The sequence below is a fragment of the Nanorana parkeri genome, unplaced genomic scaffold, assembly GCF_000935625.1.
Source record: "Nanorana parkeri isolate BGI_ZX_2015 unplaced genomic scaffold, ASM93562v1 scaffold1308, whole genome shotgun sequence".
Taxonomy (NCBI): domain Eukaryota; kingdom Metazoa; phylum Chordata; class Amphibia; order Anura; family Dicroglossidae; genus Nanorana; species Nanorana parkeri.
The window spans coordinates 320,549-342,902 of NW_017307576.1; the positions used below are offsets into that span (position 1 = coordinate 320,549).

The 22,354-nt window shown below is 38.0% G+C and overlaps 1 protein-coding gene across 1 annotated transcript in view; it reads left to right on the forward strand.

The window, feature by feature from the left end:
* The window catches only part of CADM2 (cell adhesion molecule 2), a gene marked incomplete at its 3' end in the record, with an annotated part of 290,844 nt that overhangs the window by 150,922 nt on the left and 117,568 nt on the right, over nucleotides 1-22,354 (forward strand). The window lies entirely within an intron of this gene.

Here is a 22,354-nt window from a genome sequence, read left to right on the forward strand (position 1 = left end):
CTCTCTCTCTCTCCCTCTCTCTCTCTCTCTCTCTCCCTCCCTCTCAATTTCCAAACTGAAGGTCCACTTTAATGAAAAGGATACAACTTTGGTTAGTTAAGAAATAATAAACTTGCCTAAAGTAAAGATAAGTAAGGAAACTTAGGGGTCTATTCACAAAGCTGCCGAGGGCAGCCGAGTGAATGACCAAACACTGTTCGGCTATTCACTTCAGGCTGGTACGGCTGATTTCAGCCGTACATCGGCTGAAATCAGCCGTACATCGGCTTGCTTCGTGTGGCTATTGTGAATAGCCCGTACAGCACCCCCTCGGTTCTCCTGAACCGAAGGGGTCCTGGGGCCGAAGCTAGCCGAAGGATCGGCTGAAGCTACGGCCAGATCCTTCGGCAGCTTTGTGAATAGACCCCTTAGAGTGGAAAGTTTTACTATTTCACTGATTATTTTTGTATTATTTTGTATTATATTTCATGATATGTCAACATTGTGTTTAACCACTGATTTGTGCAGGAATACTATTGTGTGTGGTGTAATAGGGGCCATATATATTTCTTATTTTAAGTCATGCGTGGGGTCAATTTCCTCATGCTTACTGCCAGTAAATAGTGACACAGGGCAATGGAATGTGGAAGGGCAACTTTGGGTGTCTGGTAGAGAGTTGCATATATCTGAATATAGTAAAGACCAATGTAAAGTTCATGAATGGAAGGGTGGGGTATTTAAAATAGATATAAACCCTAACTAAATGATATTTACTTTGCTAAAGCTCTGTGCATTATATATGATTGTCTTTTTTATATATACAAAATTTGCTGTGCATAAAATGGTTATAAAGACAGTCTCAATCAGATGGTAATTTCACCCGCATATCTGCTTTCTGCAACATAGAAGAAACTGGAGAATTTACTTTCTTTTTGCTGTGCTTGTCCATGCTTTCATATTACTATACAGTTCCTTCTTTGAACCACAAAAGAGCTGATTGAAAGATTGACAATATAAGCCTTTAATGCTGCCTCCTATTTATATTTACTTTTTTCATGCTGCCAATATTTGAAAGGGGAAACATACATAAATATTTGACATAGAAAGTACACCCAGACTCCATTTGATGGAAGAGTTTGCTATTATTTATCAGTGTTTTGAACTGACACAAATCCTTTTTAGTGAAATGATGCAAGGATTACCTTATCTACTGGTGTACTTAAAGGGTATAGCATGATTACAACACTTCCAAAAATGCAAGATGTTTTACATATCTTATTCTAATATTTGATTCTGAAAAGAATTTGCATTGCAATCCTCAGGAAATCTGGATTGAAGCATGCAAGCATTCTGTGTACATGGATCTAATCTCAATGAGTATTTGACTATGCCATATTTAAATCCACCACAACGTTCTGCATTTATATTTGAACCAGAAGAAAGAAATTAGGCTGTCAAATATTATTTTTAAATGATTTAATGGTAAATTAACCCCTTCATGACTGAGGCCCTTTTTTCAATTTTTGCACCCATGTTATATTCCATATTTTAGGCCTGAAAATGACGTAAAACCCCCCAACATTATATATTTTCTGAATGCCAAGACCCTATAGAATAAAATGGTGGTAGTTAAACCTTTTTAGCTATTTATTGTCAAAGAATTGGGCTGATCTGTATCATTCTGACCTTTTCTTATTGCAAAATCCAGAGGCCCTTTTCTATTAGACATGTGCGATTCGTTTCGTTCCGAATCGAAATTCGGACGAATTTTCGGAAATTCGGACATTCGGATGTATCCGAATTCCAAATTACAGACATAACGAATATAAACGAATCCGAATTTCCATTTCCAAAAATCGGTAGCGTTAGTACGAACGTTCGTTTCGTTTCTTATTCGTTTCGTTCGTTGGAGCAAAGTGACATTAGAGGAGAAAAATATTTTTCCCCCTCAAATGTCACTTTTGCTGCAAACGAACGAACGAAATGAATAAGAAACGAATAAAAACAGAAAACGAAACGAACGTTCGTACTAACGCTACCGAATTTCGTCCGAATCCGAATCTGAATTGACTTTCACACCCGAATCCTGAAAAATGAAATAACACAAATCCGAATTTAAAACGAAACGAAACAAATTTTTTGGCAGTGCACATGTCTATTTTCTATCTATGACCCTTTTTTCCTTTCCAAAGAAAGGCAGTGAGACAGTGTAATGTCACGCACATGCATTATCAGTATAACATGAGTACATTTTGGCCCAGTCATCAGCCAGGGTGCACAGGAGACCTGCAACTGTTTTGGTAGGAAGCTGTGCTGCTTTGAGGGTAGACAAGCCAGGTGTTCAAAGGGCCCCATTACCAGAAGACGTAACTATAATGTTTATGGGTCAAGTGTATTTTTTCTATTTTAAAGTTTAAACTGCCATCGTATGTCTGTTTTTCTCTTTATACATTTACATATATAATCTTAGTTTTATAAATAAACATTTATTACATGGTGCACCTGTTACATAAGTTTCACATGACACCATGGGTTTCCTAAAACAGAGGGCACAGCAGAACTGTTTTCCTTTCAGATATTCTGTCTCGGATTGGAAATGCAGACAGTAACCCTAGTTTTCAAAGGAGCATGTTCATTTTTTAAGTGTTCATGTTGCAAAGTGGATTTTTACTAGTGAATGAAGTGAAACAAAGTTTAAATTCACTTGGCAAAGTATACCCAATCACGTCCTAGCGAAATGTAAAAAACAAAACAAAAATAGGCGGTTTACTCACACATGATTTAAGTCAGCACAACCTTACCTCATTCACTAAGCTAAAAATTCACTTTGTAAAGAGAAATGTTGCTTAGCTTAGTGAATGTGCTGAAGTTGTGCTGAACTCAATCATCCAATCATGGTGCCAGCACTTAAACAGGGTGCTTGTTTTTGCTGCTGCTATTGCTTAGTTACCTTGCCTCCCTGGCTGTGGGAGGCAAGGTAACTAAGGAAGCAGTACCTTAGCAGCCATTTATTTATATAACTAACTCATCAGATTGGTTAGCATGGTTATTATTTCAAGGGTAGGAAGATGTTGAACTTTGCAAATACAGAAGTAAATTTGGACATGTTTGTAGGGCATGTGACTAAGATCCCGAAATGCAGCCTGCTGTCCATGTGTTAGTAAATCGTTTATTTTGTCTGTTTCGCTTCAATTACTCTGAAATCCCATTTTCCTTACCATAAGGAAACATTATTCTTAATAATAAGTTAATGTTGCCTGGCTTTGGATTTATTCTCATGCTGCAAGCAAGGCAAGTCTTATACAGCTTTCATCTTATTAGACTGGTTATTGAATTATTTTCTATTTTCACTTCAGTTAAGTCATTTGCCCTAAATTCTCTCTATCATTGCTAAATATCAAATACTATCTGTAGTGTCTTCATATATGACTAAGAAAATGCATCCCATTTATATCATTACCATCCTGTAAGTTTTGGCAGTGCATTATTCAACAGGAGGTGCATTTATTACCAGAGTCGGTACAATTTTCTTTAACTTGAAACATTCTGAGTGACAGAAACAGAAATGTCTGTTCAACCAACAGAGTTTAAATTCCCCAAATGTCTTTTTTGTGTTTTTTTGGAATGCACCATCACAGAGAAACAGGCATTTAACCGCTTGCAGCCTGTCCGCTGTAAATACACGGGTGGACGGCAGACGCTTACCAGCGGGTGGTCGTACATGTATGTGATTTTTTTTCACACAAAATTCTTTTAACAGCTGGTACCGGCTGTCAGGACAGGAGGCTATGAGTTATTGTAGATATGTTGTTTATCAGTGTGATTGGGGGTAGTAGGCACATGACTTAACCTTCCAGCAGAGATGACAAGAGGAAGTAATCACAAGGGTTAATTCCTTCAGTGAGAGATGGCTAAAATGCTGTAAAGTGTAAATGAGATTTACCTAACACAATTAGCATCTTAGTGTTAAGTAGGGATTCCTTTTGGCATGGACCATTCTTTCACACCTCTTCTGGACATGGAGGCACCAAGAATGTAACCTTCTAAGGGCCCTCTCACAAACAAAAGAAGCACAAACCCAGCCTCCTTCTATTAAAAGCTCAGATATAAAAGATTAAATATGGATCCAGGGATTAATATCAGGGGGTCCTAGTATATATATTACAGGTACCCTCATTATTGCCTGTAGAATGATACCAGACAAGGCTGGGGTATCTTCACTCATTTAAGAGATAGACGAAAGCTGGTTTTGGAGGGTCCCAGCCTACCCATGTTTGATGTCTATGGAAAGAGGCAGTTGTGCTGGGTATGGATCTAGAGATAGCATATCTGTGTTGACTCCTATCCAGAAATATTGCCCTTTTTGTCATATATAGGTTCTGTCTGGGGAAAAACTCCCCTACCAGGTGTGAAATAGGTGGGGGCTTCAGGTCCTTGTCTCTTAGCCACACCTGTTTCCCCACCCTGTTCATCCCAGAGGCTGGACTGCAACCTGAGCTGGGACCCACAGGTATAAAAAATGTTGCAAGGGTAACCAAAGTGTGCTTACTTGGGGCCTAAATCTAATTTTGTAGTAAGTTGCCATTTTCCTTGCCGGCAGCCCCCTGGGATAGAATCGAGTGCTTCTGTAAGTAGGATTTCTATCAGTTTTCTCCTTTTTATTTTTGATCTGTTTCTTGTGTGTAACTGTCTTGTATAACATCTAATTTTAAATATCTGCACTGTGAATACTTTTTCTTCACAATAAATCATTCATTTATTAAGTTCCTGCCTTTGTCTGGTATAAGAACCATATATGTTCCTAAGGAGGTTCTTTTAATAGTTCAGTACCTTATACACGTTCGGCTAAATTTAAGTTTGGGATCTTTGTAAGTTATTCTGGGTATTATATCCTAAATTTGGAATTCAGTGTTTAACCAGGTTTGGTTTGGTGGCAGCAATCTATAGATTACACGGAGTGGGTGGTGTGTAAGTGGGACTTTTTATCATTATTTCCCAGTCTAGTGAAGACAAATAGTGATTGTTCAACCCTCTTACCACTGCAATACGTCACGTGGCCGCTTGGAGTAGCGCCCGTTCGTGACACCGGCTATCACATAGAAGCGTTCTGGCTGCTCTATAGCTGCCTGATCGCTTGTATGATGACAAATATGATGCAGCTGCCCTCTACGCTTCCCCCACCTCCACGGCTCCCCCTCTCCACTGCCGCTGCCGGTTATCCCGGGCCCCGCTGTCCCCCCTGTGGGCCTGGGACTGGAACAGTGGCTCCTTACACCAGCAATGGAGGAGAGATCAACATTCCCCCTATGCTGATCTCTCCTCTGATGCTTAAAGGTGGAAGTGATGTGTATTACATCACTTCCGCCTTAAGCTGTCATTTCTCTGGCTGCTATAGCTAGAGAAGAAAAAGCTAGTGAAGCAGATCTTCACTTCATCAGCTTCTTTGTGGGTCCCAAGGTGACATTAGGGGTCTTAGAGACCCCTAATGTCTCCATAAAGAGGACCTGTAATTGTATATTTGTTATCACATAGGGGGCTAGTTATCCCCCTATGTGATAGCAATAAAGTTAAGTGTAAAAAAAACAAAAAGTTAAAAAAATTGAGTCACATAAATATATATTTTTACTTTTTATTTAAGTCCCCTACCCCCGCATGCATACACATATAAACGTAAATACATGTCGGGTGCACACGCTTGACATGTTTGTTGTCTATTTACCCAACGTGATCCCATCTTTTATATTTTACCAAAAATTTGGATAAATATAAATGTTTTATAACATAATGTAGCGAAAACTGTTTTTTCCCCACATTTTTGTTACTTTTTTTCATTATATAGTAATAATAAAAACCCCAGTGGTGCTTAAATACCACCAAAAGAAAGCTCTATCTGTCCCTAAAAAATTGCATCAAATTTAATTATGGTACAGCATTGCAATAAATGTCAAAGTACCGCAGCACTGAATATGAAAAATGTCCCGGACAGCAAGGGGGTTTAACACCCCGGTCATCAAGTGGTTAAACAAAGACTCTAGATAATGGAAAAGTAAATATGTTAATTCATTAGCTATTTATCTGTGTCTAAATTCTCTGCAAAAATTGTATGTCCTTTTTCTATTTATCAACTACTGTCTGTGACCCTATCCAGACATCATTTCAGATTCAGTACAACTTTCTCATATGTGAACACTGTCCCTTTTTTTGTGAGAATCCGATCAGTCATAAATCATCACAGATAATCCTGCCATCAATATATAGGCTGCTCTAAAACTCCTGAAGAAGGCCGACAATCCTAGTACTACTGCACTCAAATACTAAGTTGAGATGTTATTCTTGCTTAGGATATCCACAGCTTGACTATTGGACAGCATGCTGATGTTACATAGGCAAGAACATCACCTCTGCTTATTTCCCTGATGCCTTCCTAACTGCTACTGAGCTCTTGGAAAATTAGGGTTAAGTCCTTTCAATCACACCCTCTCTACAGGCCTCCATTGCCTGCGCCTGCTGCCCAAAGATGCCAGTGGTCATTAATCCTGTGACTGCCTTCACATCACAATGACAAGCGGGGTGCTATGGCACCTATGATTAAGGATCAGAAGTGGATCTGAAACATGTGAATGTGATACTGGCAGGTGCAGTGATTTTAAGTTGATCACAAATGAGGAATGTTGTAACAAAACAACCATAATGGCTTCACTTCTATGTTTTTAATTCAAATACTATGAAACTGCAAGTTAAAAATAGTCTATTAATGCATTCTTGCAATGGAAAGCAGTGTTTCTTATTTGAAGGAAAAAGAGAACACTTATGCCGATAGTGCTGCTTTTTTTTTTCAGCCAAAAGTAACAAAGTGAAAATTTCAAACTCAGAGGAAAATGACTGTGTCATATCTGCATGTATTAAATTACAAATGACCATGTTCTTGCATGACCATGTTCTTTCTGTGCTAACTTAGCGACTGAGCTGCCTTAAAGTGAATATATAATATATATGTTTATTAGCCAGCGGATGGAGCTCTTGTCTTCTTTTCACATATGTTGCTCCAATTATTTATAGCATTTTTTAATCTCCTGAGTTGACCCGTTAGATTACCCATAGTGTTTTGTCATATGTTAAAGAGGAATTCAACTCCACTGTTAGTGCCCAATGTTTTTTCCATAATATGCAAGTATGCACAATAGATTTGCACATTATTATTATTATTATTATTATTATTATTATTATTATTATTATACAGGATTTATATAGCGCCAATAGTTTGCACAGCACTTTACAATATAAGCACATTATTGTAGATTTACTTGCCAAAGGGACCCCTCTGGTGTTCTAATGACTGTGACATTGCTTGTGATTAACACTCGTGATTGAGTGGCCAAGTATGACCTAACACCCGCATCTGCACATAGGAGTTCATTCACCCCAGCTCCAGGATTGTACACTGAGCTACATGGGCATGGCTCAGTGTACTTTTAGGAAAAAAAATATTGCTGGCAGGCAGTTAAGGTGCTTTTATGAAAGAGACTTACAGGGTGCATTTACTAAAGAAAAATAGGCTGTTCACTTTGCAAGAGAATTTGCACTTTGCTGGGGAGGTTTCTCCTTACTTTAGTGAATGAGGTGAAGCTCTGCTGACTTCCATCACCCAATCATGTTTACGCAAAAATACAGTTTTTTTTATTTACCTTGTACGTGATTATTATTTGAAAAGTGAAATTTCACTAAATTTACCAGAGTGCAAATTCCCTTGCAAAGTGAACACCCTATTTTGCCTTTAGTAAATCAACCCCACAAAAAGATCCTAAAGAGGGCGGTGGCACCTAGGGAGGCAGGATAAGTGGAACAAACCCCAAAATTTACTGCAATAAGTTTCATATTTAATCCCTTACAGACTTGTGACTAAATGTAAAAAAAGAACAATAGAAAGGAGTACGTACAAAGGATGTAGAAGGGAGTCAGAACACTTAATATAGTTTAAAATAACATGACACTATGGGGTTGATTTATTAAAGTAGGGAAGTATGTTCACTTTGTAAAGGAAATTTCACTTTAAAGGGAAATTTTCACTTAGCTTAGTGAATATGGGGCACATTTACATTGCAAAGAATACCTAATCACAGGCAAGGAAAAGAAAAATATAGTAATTTTGCTTGCACATGATTGAATGTGGGGAAGCTCTGCTGACTTTAATCAACTTTTTAGATAAGTAATAAGTCTCTTGCAAGGTTAACATGCTCTATTCCTTTAGTAAATCAACCCCATCTCTTTTTTTCTTTATTAGTCTGTGCAGTTACACTATATCTGTGATTATAATGCAGATATCATGCTTTTTCCACTAGTATATTATACAGTTGACATTTACAAAAATAATTGCATGATACCAGGGGTAAAGCATGTACCAAATTGTATCATCACTTGTGTATACCTGGCTCCAAACACATACAGTAAACTCCCAGTTATCCGACACCCATGGGGATTGATAGATGCTGGATAACTGTACTTTCTGGTTACTTGAGAGCTATTATTAACTCTCAAGCAACCCCCCTACCCTGCAGCCCCATTAATCAAATTGAAGTAGCCAATATCAGGCTGGCTATTGCTTCCGCCCACTGCCTGCTGTTTACATTTACTTGCTGGCTGCAGAATCTAGCCGTTGGCCAGCATCAAGATGTAAACAGGGAATTTTATTAGTAACTAAATAAATTTAGTTTGCTAATGACATTTTATTGCACATGTCTATCAAGCAACCTTATTATATCCTCCATTTTCCTTTTGCCAGTTGCTGGAGTGTGCCGGTTGCTTGAATGCCAGAAAATGGGGAGTTTTACTGTATGTGCCCTGGGAGGTGAAACAAAGATGTTACCACTGGGAACAATGTACTTCCTAGACAAGTTTGTCCACTCCCCACAAATTCACTTTAAAAGTATAATTTCAGAACGTTTTGAATTTTATGTAATCCATTGAATACTTTTTGTTTAGTCATACATGAGCAAGCCTTTAAAAACTTTGTACATTGTAATTCCACTCAATGTTTTCTGAACAATGGCAAACAACTGTTTTACCAATGCTGTTGCAATATCACACAGTGATTTAAATGAGAATATTTTGAAATATGGTTTGAATGTAACAGCATGTACAGTTTTTGATAGAATCTTACAGGAGGTCCACAATTTAAAACATCTCAGAGTACAAGTAAACTGGAACAAAACTGTTTAACCAACTGAATCATCTCAAAACATTTATGCCATTGCTTTTTTTCAACTTTTCTTCCTGTACGAAGTGTAAATTGCATGTTTCTAAACTTCTTACAATGCTTTTGTGACAACTAATGAAAAATATTCATTATGCTTTCCCTGTGCTCTAAAATAGTTTTTCTTATCTTGACACTCAACAATAAGTATATTTTATATACTTAAAGTTTCTTTTTTTTAATATGGTTTGTTGTCTTATTATGTGTGATCTAATGTCAAAGGGTTGACTCATGAAATCGTGCCTAAGGAAACCTTTGCGCAAAAATAGACTATGATGAAAAAAAATTTCAATTTATGAAAAAAAGGGAATGCCCTATAGCCTTCAATTGGATTATTTTTCTACAGTGTTCGTTTTTCCTTGTAGAATATTTAAAATTTATTTCAAAATGCCGAAAAAAATTGTCATTTAGTTATGTTATGTTCCTAATAAAGAGAGATTGAGTGAGGCAGAATCACCTGTGTATATGTAATGTAATATTATTATACCATATGATTTGAATATATTTAACAAGAATTGAGCTACCAAATTAGAATACAGCAAGGGCGATAGAGAAAGTGCTAAGAAAAATGTTTGTAGATTATTTAAAATGTGGGTGGTTAAGTCTTTGAAGGTTCTCCCAGGATTCATCCAGGTCATAATAAAAAAATAAATCAAGACAACTGGACTTGCTGAATTTTTCTTGAAGGCGTTACACTGGTCATCTGTCTAGCTTTCTAGTCTTTGAGAAAGCTTGTCGGATGACCAGTGAAACATCTTCAAATACAGCCTTGATTTATTTTTTACAGATGTGGGTGGTTATGTCATTTATTTAAATACTTTCTATAGACATTAAAATGTACCTAAAAAAAGAAGTATATCTCTGCAATACTTGCACATGTTTTGTCCTTTTAAAAACACCGCAAGCACAGAAAAATACATGTTAATTTGTTAAAACCTAACCAGCTTCTAACTTCCTGTAGTTAGCTGACAACAGCAGGCTCTGCTCTAATGAAATCCCAAGTATTGTTGTCAATCCTGTCCATTTCACCCCAGCTGGACTACAGAATACCTCCCCCTTATGAACATGATGAGAGGGGCTGGTGTTTTTAGGAACCCTACTTTTTAGTTAATGGAGTGGAAATGGAATATTACTTACATAGTATCTTTATATAATCATATTTGGAGATCTAATTTACATATTAAAATATATATTAATACATCTTCCTGGGTTAGAAAATACTTCCGATGACATCAGTTAGCATCCTGACAGTTGCATTGAAGCTGACTAAGTATAGTTTTAGCAACTTGAGACTTGCAGAATGATCATTATCATTAGTCTTTTGAACCTATTCCTTACTTTGGTATTAAAATGCATGACCAATATATATATATTAAAGCTGACTATAGTCAGTTATATTATGTCATTGAACTTGTTGATCTTTAATTTTGCTCAGTTTGACAAGAATGCCATACTGTCAGGCCATCAACACATTATATTCAATATTTTTTGAGGTGAGATATCACTATTGTAAAATAACGCAAAACCTAAACAGTTATCTTTTTAAAAAAAAAGTAATACAGTGACTTTCCATAACTAAGAAACTTCATGACAGCCTGGTTGACATTTTTATTCAATTGAAGGTTTAAAGCTCAAATTTTTGTTTAAATTCTGACTAAAATGCAGAGCAATATGTGTTATATTTGTAATACATATGGGGTCTATTCACTAAGCTGCCATAGGCAGCCGAGTGAATGACTGACCTGAAGTGAAGTGAGCCGAACAACAGAAAAAGAATTAAAAAATGTTTAAAAAAAGCAGTGACAGCTAGCTCCGCCCAATAGTTTCCTTTTGTCCGGCGGCTCTGCTGCCGTCAAAAAAAAAGAAAAAAAATTATCCCGGGCGCTCTGGGAGCCTCCCGCTCCCGGCCGCCCAGGAGAGAAACACTGCTGTTTCTTTTTTTTCTTTATTGTGACACGGAGCGATGTCAGAATAGAAAAAAAAAATTCCCATTGAAATGCATTGCTACATTACTATTGGCTATTTTAATTTGCAATAGCCAATAGTGAACTAGCATTGTACACGCCCTCTGCTGATGGACCTGATGGAGAACTGCAGGAGAGGGTGGGTACAATGCTAGTTTACTATTGGCTATTGCAAATTCAAATAGCCAATAGTAATGTAGCAATGTATTTCAATGGGACATTTTTTTAAATTTTTTTTCCTATTCTGACATCAGAATAAAGAAAAAAAAGAAACAGCAGGGAGAGTTAACTGTTTGGAGATCAGTGTCCCTGGTTAGCAGGTAACCAGGGACGCCGATCTCTCTGCAAGTGGCCGGAGCCAGCCGTAAGATCACGGCTGGCTCCGCCCAGCTGTCAGAAGCAGGCTGTCGACCAGCCAATGGCCGGCCGCTCAGCCAGCTTCGGCTTTCAGCGCGGCTCAGCCGAACCGATGCATATGCGTTCGGCTTGACTGAGCCGCTCGGCCACGTTCGGGAGCTGTACGGGCTATTGTGAATAGCCCATACAGCACCCCTTCGGTTCTACTGAACTGAAGGGGTCCTGGGGCCGAAGCTAGCCGAAGGATCGGCCGAAGCTACGGCTAGATCCTTCGGCAGCTTCGTGAATAGACCCCATAGTAAAATACTTGTTTGCTGCTGCACTCCTAACAGTTTTCTAACAATATAATTTGTGGGTACTCATAGTGAATGTAACAGGTGGTTCAGTGCCAAAACCAGATAAGGATATAGGAAATCAATGGCACTCCATTCAAATGTCCCCCTAACTTGCTTCAGTGACAACTGTAACATTTTAGATTTTTATTTGTTTACTATCTTATGACAACATTTAGCAGGCCAGTGTAGTGTTGCTAGGATTGAAAGACCTGGGGCACCCTTGGGCACTTCAAGGACAAGAATGATATGGTGTGCATGACGTGCCATCCTGAACAGTGGGTGTGGTCTCACTGCACTGACAGGTAAAAGGTATCCATAAATAGAACATATGTGAGAGAATATCACTTAATTCCGCCCATCCACAATATTCCATTGTATTCAGGTAGCAACAACACCCGCAGCTGCTGGTGCTTCCAAAAAGTAACTGTATCTGATAGGATGCAATTACTGTTCAGGCAACAATTTCCCAGCTTACTGGGTGATGGGTGATGCTTGCTGACCCACAGCACAAATTTCATCACTTCCAGCATTGTTTGGCTCAAATTTGAGCCATCTATGACCCACTTTGAGTGCAATGCTCAGGGGTAAGTCACAGTACAGAATGCAGTGGCCATAAGTATGTAATATACAACATATACAAAGTATCACATAACAGAGCATACAGAGTTTGGTCAGGAGTATGTAATGGACACTGTATGTGACATAATCCTGACTGCAGCAAGATGTATGCTGTGTCGTACCTTACATACCTCTGACCAATAACCCTGTTTACAATACTACACTTTGTATAGTCCTGACCCCTAGTGTGTATTTAATACTCCTAACCACTGTACTCTGGCAGCTATGCTGTACATTACTTACCCCAACTGCTGAACTTTGTACACTGTGGTGTACAATGCACCCACCTGACTGCTGCATTTCCACCATACAGAGTGGTCAGGATTATGTAATGTATACCCCCTCTTCTGTACAGATTGCAGTGGGCAGTTGTATGCAACGTACCCAACATAAAGAGTAACAACTCAGCATAAAGAGTGCAGTAGTAAAGACTATGTAATATACAGCCCCATATACATAATGCAGGGCTCAGGAATATATAATGTACAACTCATTGTACATAGTGCAACATTCAGGAGTACAGTCCAGTGGCAATTAAAAAGTAACATATGACAGTAAGAGGTATGTAACATATAACACAACATACAGAACAGCATACACAATATACAGTAAATTTCCCTTCTCCTTCCAAGCAAAAATACTCCCTCTATCCAGTAACCCCCCTCCCAACGTAACCATCCAATGTTTATCTCTGCACCTCTAGTCCACAGCTTTTCTCTATGCCCCTGTCCACAACCTAACTCCCCCTATCCCCATCTTACCTCTGCACCCCTTTAAAGCTCATCTACACCCCTCCTTCCACATTTCACTTCTGCACCCCTGTCTGCAGCTCACCCCATATCAAAACTCTTTTCTCTGCACCCCCTTCTCTTGCCTCTACACCCAGTCCCCCCCCTACAGCTTTCTTACCTCTATTCCTCCCCCCATCCACAGCTTTCTCCTAACCCACCCAACCCCTTCCCCTATAGCCACAGCTCTCAGTTGTGCACATCCCCCTCACTGTCCACAAATTTCACTGCACTCTGCACTCAGCCCCTCTCCACGGCTCTCACCTCTTTACTCCTCTCCATCCACAGCATTCATCTCTGTACCTTCCCCCTCATTCACAGTTATCACCTGTGTACCTAGTTCCCCCTTTCCCCTGCCTCTTACCAACAGATGTGGGGCATGTGCTCTAGGTGCCCAGCACTAGTAATGCCCCTACCAGGATAGCAAATGAGGGCAAATCTTGGATATAAAGAGCAGTTACAAGCTGAGAGGGGTTGTAACTCTGCCCTAGTCTACCTAGAACAAAGGGATTTAGGTCCATTTGAGTTTATGCCAAAGTAAGTGTTAAACTAAATGGAGTTAATTTTGGCTAGTACTGTACTGCACTGTTAATTTTGAGTGGTCTTTAATAGCTCTATTGACTTAATTTTCTGTTATATATTTTAAACAGTTTGTTTTTTTCACCATACATCCTACTAAAAAAAAGGTGTAGCCTTTATCACCACCCTGCCCATATCAACCATTTCTCTTTCTATTCACATCTTTAGTAGAGCTTAAACCACTTTTTTGCTACCACATATAAACTTTCTGCTTGCACATATTTTATTTTCAGAAATCGAACTTTATTATATTGTTCAAGTTATCTCTTACTCTTACTAAATGCTTCAGTATTGTGTTTTTTTACAGCCACCTGCTATGAGTTTTCATTGTATTTTAGAAGCGTGTCATTTAAACTTATTCACCCATACTCTACAATTTGTCAAAATTAGCTTTTCTGATAATTGTATATTAGTCTTCCAATTTCTCTTGGCATTTTCAATGTTTTAGAAATCGAGTTCTAACCCCATGAGCAGTCATTTCTGTTCACTATATATCCATGTATCACAAACATCTCTTTCAAAACCAGAAAATTATATATATATTGTAATCATTTTTCAATTGAAATTGTATTTTTTGTTGCATTCTTACTGTTAGATGGAAAAAAGTAATATGGTAATATAAATAAAGAGACTGTAGGATATTCATTTTTGAGTTTTTGCAAATGTGGTTTTCTGGTTTAGTACTCAGATCAACATAAAAATTACACCCCAGAGGTCAAATATACAAAATTGTAGGAAGGAAAATAAACTTCTGCAAAACATAGGCCAAGGGTGTGACCTAAATTTCAACTTAACTAGAAACAATTCATAGGGAGGACTCCAAAAATATTACCAAATATTAATTTAAACATTTTAGAAGAACAATGCATTTGTTTTATATCTGGTGGGACACCTTGGGACCATCCCATCGTAAAATTAACCTGAAATAAAAAAGTTAAAAAGAACAAACATAATTTACTATGTAAATATTGACTTTTTGAAAGTTGGTATTTGCATTGGTTAGACATGCTTTCCACCTCAGGCCTAGTGATAAGTCACTCAGGTAGTAATAGTTGGCAGCATTGTAGGGTAGAGTAGATGGTGTACCTGTTTTTTCGTATAGTCCATTGTCCCGGTGTTTCTGTAGGACACAGCAGTCCTGGAAAGTGGCTTATTCTTACAGATAGTTAAGAGGAGGTAACTTATGGTGCCCATTTGGACATCTGAAATGTTGGTTCTTGATGCAGATTTTTTTAAAGCTAACAATAGTCTGGCAGCTGAAAAGGAGACTTGATACATGTTCTAGCAATGTCTTTTGGTGGAAAATGTTTGTTGGGGCCTAAGGGCACTAATGGACCTGCTAGAAAAACACCAGAAAAATTAAAGAGAAACCAATGTGTAAAAAAGCTATATGGTAATATAAATAAAGAGACTGTATGATATTCATTTTTGAGTTTTTGCAAATGTAGTTTTCTTGGTTAGTACTCAGATCATATTGATTTATGCTTGATTTTTATTATGTTCATTATTGTATGTAATTTCCAGATTTTTAGATGATCCCAGTTGTCATTTATAATCCGGAAATATGCTTAAAGTCAAAGTTTGCTTTTCTGACCATGTGTCATGTTACACCTATATTCAGGGTGTGAGTATAACTGTTGCGGGTTAATTTTTAGGGGTTCATTTTCAAGGTTTAGGTTAGGGTTAAGTGTTAGGTTGGGGCTAGATTTCAGTGGTAAGGGAGATGTATAGATTGCAACTGAAGCCAAAACCTTTTTTGGCAGAGTGAGGGGGGATTAGAACACCTGCCAGGTTTCTATTGCTGTCTGTGTGCCTGTAAAGTGAGATACACCTTCTCATTTGGTCCTGTTGACTGCTATCAGTGAAAGTGAAAGAAAATCTCAAATTTTGGGTTATCATCAGAACAGGAATATCTGGGAAATCTTACAATGAGGAAACTAGTTCTGATGACTCTGCTGACCACCAGGGATTTCCCTCCCTTTTGGAGGAATTTCCTCTCATTTCTTGTTGCTCTTATTGAACAAGAAGTGAAGGGAAATCTCCCCAATCGGACACAGATAGCAAACAAAAGCTGACGGGGATCATAATCATTCCTTACTCTATCCAAAACAAAAAAGGGGCATTGGTGCTTAATGTGAAATTCCTGTCTGTTTTGGGTGTCAACATATCCACATCCTTATGTGCTGTGCTATGATTCTACTAAACCACTACTAAACCATAAAAACTAACTTAGCAACTGCAACAACCCATAGAGGGTTTTCCCTTTAGCTTTACTGAATGAGGTGAAGCTAATTTTTGTGATTATTCTTTGCAAAGTTAATTTTGACTACATTCCCAAAGCTAAAGGATGATTCCCTTGCAATGTGCAAATTCCCTTGCAAAGTGAACATCATATTCCCCTTTAGTAAATAAACCCAAGTAAGTCTTGTATTTAGTCAGGTGAGACCAAACCATTATTTGCATCCTACACATTTAGTCTGTGCTTTGTGCTTAGCATAAATGCACAGTGATTGTGTTTCACTGCTCCTCTCACTCAGTGCAAGTTTAGGCAAGTTTAGGAGTGTTATATACAAAAATAACACTCACCATCACTGCACCCATACACACTAATTAATGCACCACTGCTACGCCAATGTGTTACGTTCACTTGACATCACAGAACAAACAAGCTCGTATTCACTAGCCAGTACTGCACTGACACTCACTTGCTGCCACTACACCAACGTCCCCTTCAATATTTATTCTGTTTCAATGAACGTAGTATTTTTTAAACCAAAAAATTTTAAATGACTAGAGCTTCCCTAAAGGAGAGGGGTAGTGGGTGCTGGGGATAATGGGATTTTTTTTCTCACAATTATTTTTCAATAAAAACCTTGCCCGGACGTCACAATCAGTTTATTCTGATATTTGTTAGGTATTCTGCCCTAAATTGTTCTAGAAAACATTTGTTTCCAAACTATCCGCTGAACAGTTTTCACCCCTGTGAGCTTTAAAAGGAAAAATCCAATAATATGACAAATCAGTTTGGATTTAGTGATGTTTTTCTTCTCCACACCTTACAAATAGTTTAAAGAATAACAAGAAGGCTGGGTCTCAGGTGTTCTGTGATTACTATTATGATTGGTTATAATGGGTCTTTTTATGTGGTATTTCCACTTGATAAAGCAGACCTGCATGTTGTGGATATTCAACAGTCCGAACGTAATAATGGAATAACCTTCTCCTTGCATCCCCTCCCAGATGTTTTAATACACTGCTTCAATGGATATGTAAAGATTTAAGGTGTATCTCTAATAAATACAAAGGAAAATAATCAAAATCACAGCAATTACTCTATTAAATGGAAAATATAGAATATTTGTAATTGCAGTTTCAAACTTTTTCCAACAGTCAACATAAAAATATTTTTTAGATGACTTTCCAATTTCTACTTGCTTGGATCTTCATCAGTGTATTGCATAGAGATTTTGAGTTGTCTCCAATATGTAGTTCTATGCTGAGCAAATGCTGAGATTAAGGACAAATCACAGGTATTGTTTTCAACCAGGGCAGATAGAATGATTTGCACTGGGTAGAGGAACACATGAATTCACCCGGCTCAGCCGTATATTGGCTGCCTTCGGCCAGCCAAACATGCTCTGCATATTCGGCTGAGCCGAAGTGCAGAAGGACTTCGACTCAGCCGATCCAACATCATTCTCATAGGGGCTGAACGGCAGTGAGTGAATACTTGAATTAATTAAAAAATATATATGTATATATTTTTTTTAAAGAAAAATAAATAAATAAAAAAACAATTGGGCAGAGCTAACAGTGACAGCTAGCTCCACCAACTGTTTTCTAATGACCAGCACGTGCTAAAGTATCCTAGCAGGTCCTGGCCAATGAATAACAACTGGTCGAAGCCAGCCGACTCCACCCAGTTGTTATTGTTTAATGACAGATCAGCATCCCCAGGTCATGATCGGTCATGATCTGTTGCTGATCTGTGATTACAACTGGGTGGAGCCAGCCATGAGATCACTGCTGGCTCTGACAAGCTGTCATTTGTGGGGTGAAAGGCCGGCCTTTGGCACATCATTCACCCCACTTCGGCTGTCACTGCTGCTCAGTCGAGCTGAAGCATATGCCTTAAGCTCGGCTGAGACGCTCGGCCGCCTTTGGCTGTTGTACGGGCTATTGTGAATAGCCCGTACAATAGCCCTTCGGTTCGACTGAACTGAAGGACTCCAGCAGACAAAGAGAGCAAATGGATCAGCCGAAGCTGTGACTGTATCTTTCGGCTCAATAGTGAATAACCCCCATAGGGTTTTTTTAGCATGTGGGAGACTTCAATTTCAACTAAAGCAGAATACTATTGTTTAATGAGACAAAACTGAGCATTTTGACCGTTAGACTGAGTGCCATGTTTGGTGTAAGCCAAAGACTGCACAATATCATAAACATACCAACTCTACCATAAAATATGGTGGTGGTGGCAGCATCATCCTGTGGGGATGATTGCAGAAAAGTACAGGGAACTCCTGGAAGAAAACATGTTGAGGTCTGAAAAGATCCTAAGCTTTTAACTGGCCATACACTGATCACATTTCCACCAATGCGTGGCCCAGTCGGCACAACCTCCATTAAAAAAGTTGATTTTTTTATCGACTTTTGTTGAAGGAGCCAGTCTGAAAATTCTAATTTGAACAGTGACTGCAGCCAATGATCTGCAGTCACTGTTTGGGCATTCTGACAGTGGCACACCTGATTAAAATAGCATGGCAGGGAGGGGTGGGGGTCAGGAATCAATTAGCAAGGATGGGGGAATCACATGCTTTTTTTTGATCAGCCCATGGGTTGAATGAGAAGAAAAAAACATCAGTGTATGGCCAAAGATTTGCCTTTCAGGAACAAAATGACCCATGTCATAAAGAAAAACTACACAGAAATGGCCCTGAGAAATGCATGCAGACAGAAAATGGCTGCAGGACATCTGTAGATAGATAGATAGATAGATAGATAGATAGATAGATAGATAGATAGATAGATAGATAGATAGAGAAAGAGATGGATTTAAAATGGTTTGCTATGTAAATCAACCAGTGTATTAATGTAAGAGTTTATGGGTTTATAAATGATTGTTACATTACAGTTTTTCAAAAACACCTGAAATTTACCTCCTGCATTTATGTAACTTAACCTCAAATCAACTGTTGCCCACATTGAAGTGAACTATGTGTCCAGGAGATAAACAGACTGCTAGACCATGTTATTATTACATTATTCAACAGATCATAGTAGTTATCTGCCAATAGTGACAGATACCATACTGTTAAAATCCATTAAAGAAAAAGGTAAGCTTTATTATGGACAAGAGTCCGAGTGTCATGCTGAGTTGCATTTCCATTTGGTTTGGAGAGCTGCTGTTCCTTATTGCTCAAAATACCATTGTCATTTACCTCTTTTGCAGGACATAAAAAATTACACCTCCAAACACAGTATCCACAGAAAATTGTGCTTCTTAGGTTATTACATTTGATAGCTCCTTTTTTCTATATTGAAAATGCTTGTGGGCTGAAGAACAATGTTATTATTTTCATTTTAATGTTAATTGAAAAATACAATATTATTTAGCTGCAGGTATGAAATGCCAAGCAAACAAAATGGCTAAAGTTGTTTTTGAGATTGTTGTGTTACTGTCATAAATTGTCTTTTTCACATGCATATTTTTTTATAACCTAATAAAATAAATTGGTGAATTTCTAAATTAATTAATTAAAAGAAATTTAAAAGAAAAAAAAACATATGTAGTCAGGGTTTTCTGGAAAAAAAGAACAAAGCCAAAGTTGTATGTTGATATATGAGTTGCAGCAATTAAGCAAAATCCATTTATTTAAAAGATGTAGAATAGCAATTGCATGAATCTTTAGAAATGTATAAAGAAAGAAAAAATAACAAAATGCTCCACTGTCATACTTTGGATTTGTAACTTGGATAGGGAAAGGGGGAAGGGGTAGAAACGGTGTTAAATAGAGAGTGCCACACCCCTGGTTTTATATTGCAAAAAAGGGGGTATTTTGGAGATTGAGGTTTTTTAGGCACTCAAGACAAAAGTTGATATAAAAATTATAACTTTTATTAAATACATGATTAAAAAGACGAGCTCATATTATAAAAGAGAAAAACAACTCAAGAGGAACACCTACGAGCTCCACCAGAATCCTGAATTGTGGCTAATTATAGTCACATAGATATATTGGTGAATTCATACAGACAAATTTCAATTGTAGGTCGCACCCCCTACAGTGTGGTTGACATTATCTAATTGACTAAACAGCTAATGAGTTTATTTATTATGTTTTCCGTGTGATCAGATCGGAACAAAAGATGGAGTTATTGTTAGATCTTTATGACCATCCGTTTCATCTAGGTGTATTAGATATGGCTCGTAGAGACAGATAATTTGTTATATAAAGTTGGTTCAAAAATTATACTATCCTAACAATAATCTATTCTCTTAGTTGAGTCAATTGACAATGTCAACTTTGGATTTGTATTATCTGTGTGTTGTTGTACCGGGCACCAGTAGTTTGGCATCAGAGTTAACATCTGGGCCTATGGTCTTGAACCAGGAAAAAGTGTCTCTTTCTCTTAAGTCTGCTTTGCTGGCTCATGATCAGGACAACTTACAATTATTGAAGGACCAAATAATTCCAACTTGTTTTAGTAGATTCTGCAGTAGAATGTAAAGGCATACACTTTTGATCAGAAAGGCAGCTGAGCGAGGCAACATAACAAGGATTCTAAGCACAGGGGTAGATCAGGAAAAGAGTTGTTCCAACAGAAACATGTAAGTATTATTCAATGGGCATGTCAGCTTAATGAAGCAAGATTTGTATACAGTACAGGGTCACAATACCTCTTACCTCCTGCATTAGTCTCACTAGGAGCTACAACAGAATCATCTTGAGGCTATTGCCTACAAAAAGGTTAAATTTTTTTATAGAGACCCTGCTACCAACTTAAAAACATTGCAGGTAGTATTTCAGATGTCTACTTGTAATTTTTTTTTCCTTTCCATAAATGCTTATATTCACTTGCAATGTGCCTTTGACCTTGCTAGAGAGAGCTCTCTCTTCTTCCGGGACTGTCTAAGTATTTACTGTGCTGATCCAGCATCTCCACCCCTCCCCTCAGCTACCATACATTTTATGTAGCTGCCGGGGAAGGAGCAAAGGGGTACAACTTGAGAAAGGGATACTGGCATAACATCCAAGATGGTGGCACCCAGCAACAGTCTCAGAGCTTTTGGATAACTACACAAGGCAGGCTAAATAAACATGCATGAGTACATACAATGTACATATAATCTTAGGGGAAGATGTTTTGTTGAAAATAAATGGTCTGGATCACTTTATTAATTAGGCTTCCCATACTTTATGACCTTGGTTGTTCGAACCAATTAATTAGCAAGATTATAGAAATTTCCAAGCTTTTGTAAAACATGTTCTCACAAATGTGTCTGTATGCCACAGTGCAGTAAGCATCTATGCTGAATGACTGTCAGTGTTGTGATATGCATATAAAAAAAAAAAATATATATATACATGTGTAATAATTAGAATATTGTGCCAAAGTTCATTTATTTCACTAATGCAACTTAAAAGGTGAAACTAATATATGAGATAGACTCATTACATGCAAAGCAAGATAGTTCAAGCCGTGATTTGTCATAATTGTGATGATTATGGCTTACAGCTCATGAAAACCCCAAATCCACAATCTCAGAAAATTAGAATATTACATGCAATCAATAAAACAAGGATTGTACATAGAACAATATCGGACCTCTGAAAAGTATAAGCATGCATATGTACTCAGTACTTGGTTTGAAAAGCAGAGCATGATCCCCTCCCTTCTGAGACTGGACCACAGGGCAGTATTGCAACATGATAACGAACCCAAACACACCTCCAGGACGACCACTGCCTTGTTAAAGAAGCTGAGGGTAAAGGTGATGGACTGGCCAAGCATGTTTCCAGACCTAAATCCTATTGAGCATCTGTGGGGCATCCTCAAACGGAAGGTGGAGGAGCGCAAGGTCTCTAACATCCACCAGCTCCGTGATGTCGTCATGGAGGAGTGGAGGAGGACTCCAGTGGCAACCTGTGAAGCTCTGGTGAACTCCATGCCCAAGAGGGTTAGAGCAGTGCTGGAAAATAATGGTGGCACACAAAATATTGACACTTTGGGCCCAATTTGGACATTTTCACTTAGGGGTGAACTCACTTTTGTTGCCAGCTGTTTAGACATTAATGGCTGTGTGTTGAGTTATTTTGAGGGGACAGCAAATGTACACTGATATACAAGCTGTGCACGCACTACTTTACATTGTAGTAAAGTGTCATTTCTTTTTTATCGTCAGAAGAAATGATATAATAAAATATTTACAAAAATGTGAGATACTGTGTATATACAGTATATCTATACTATATAGATATC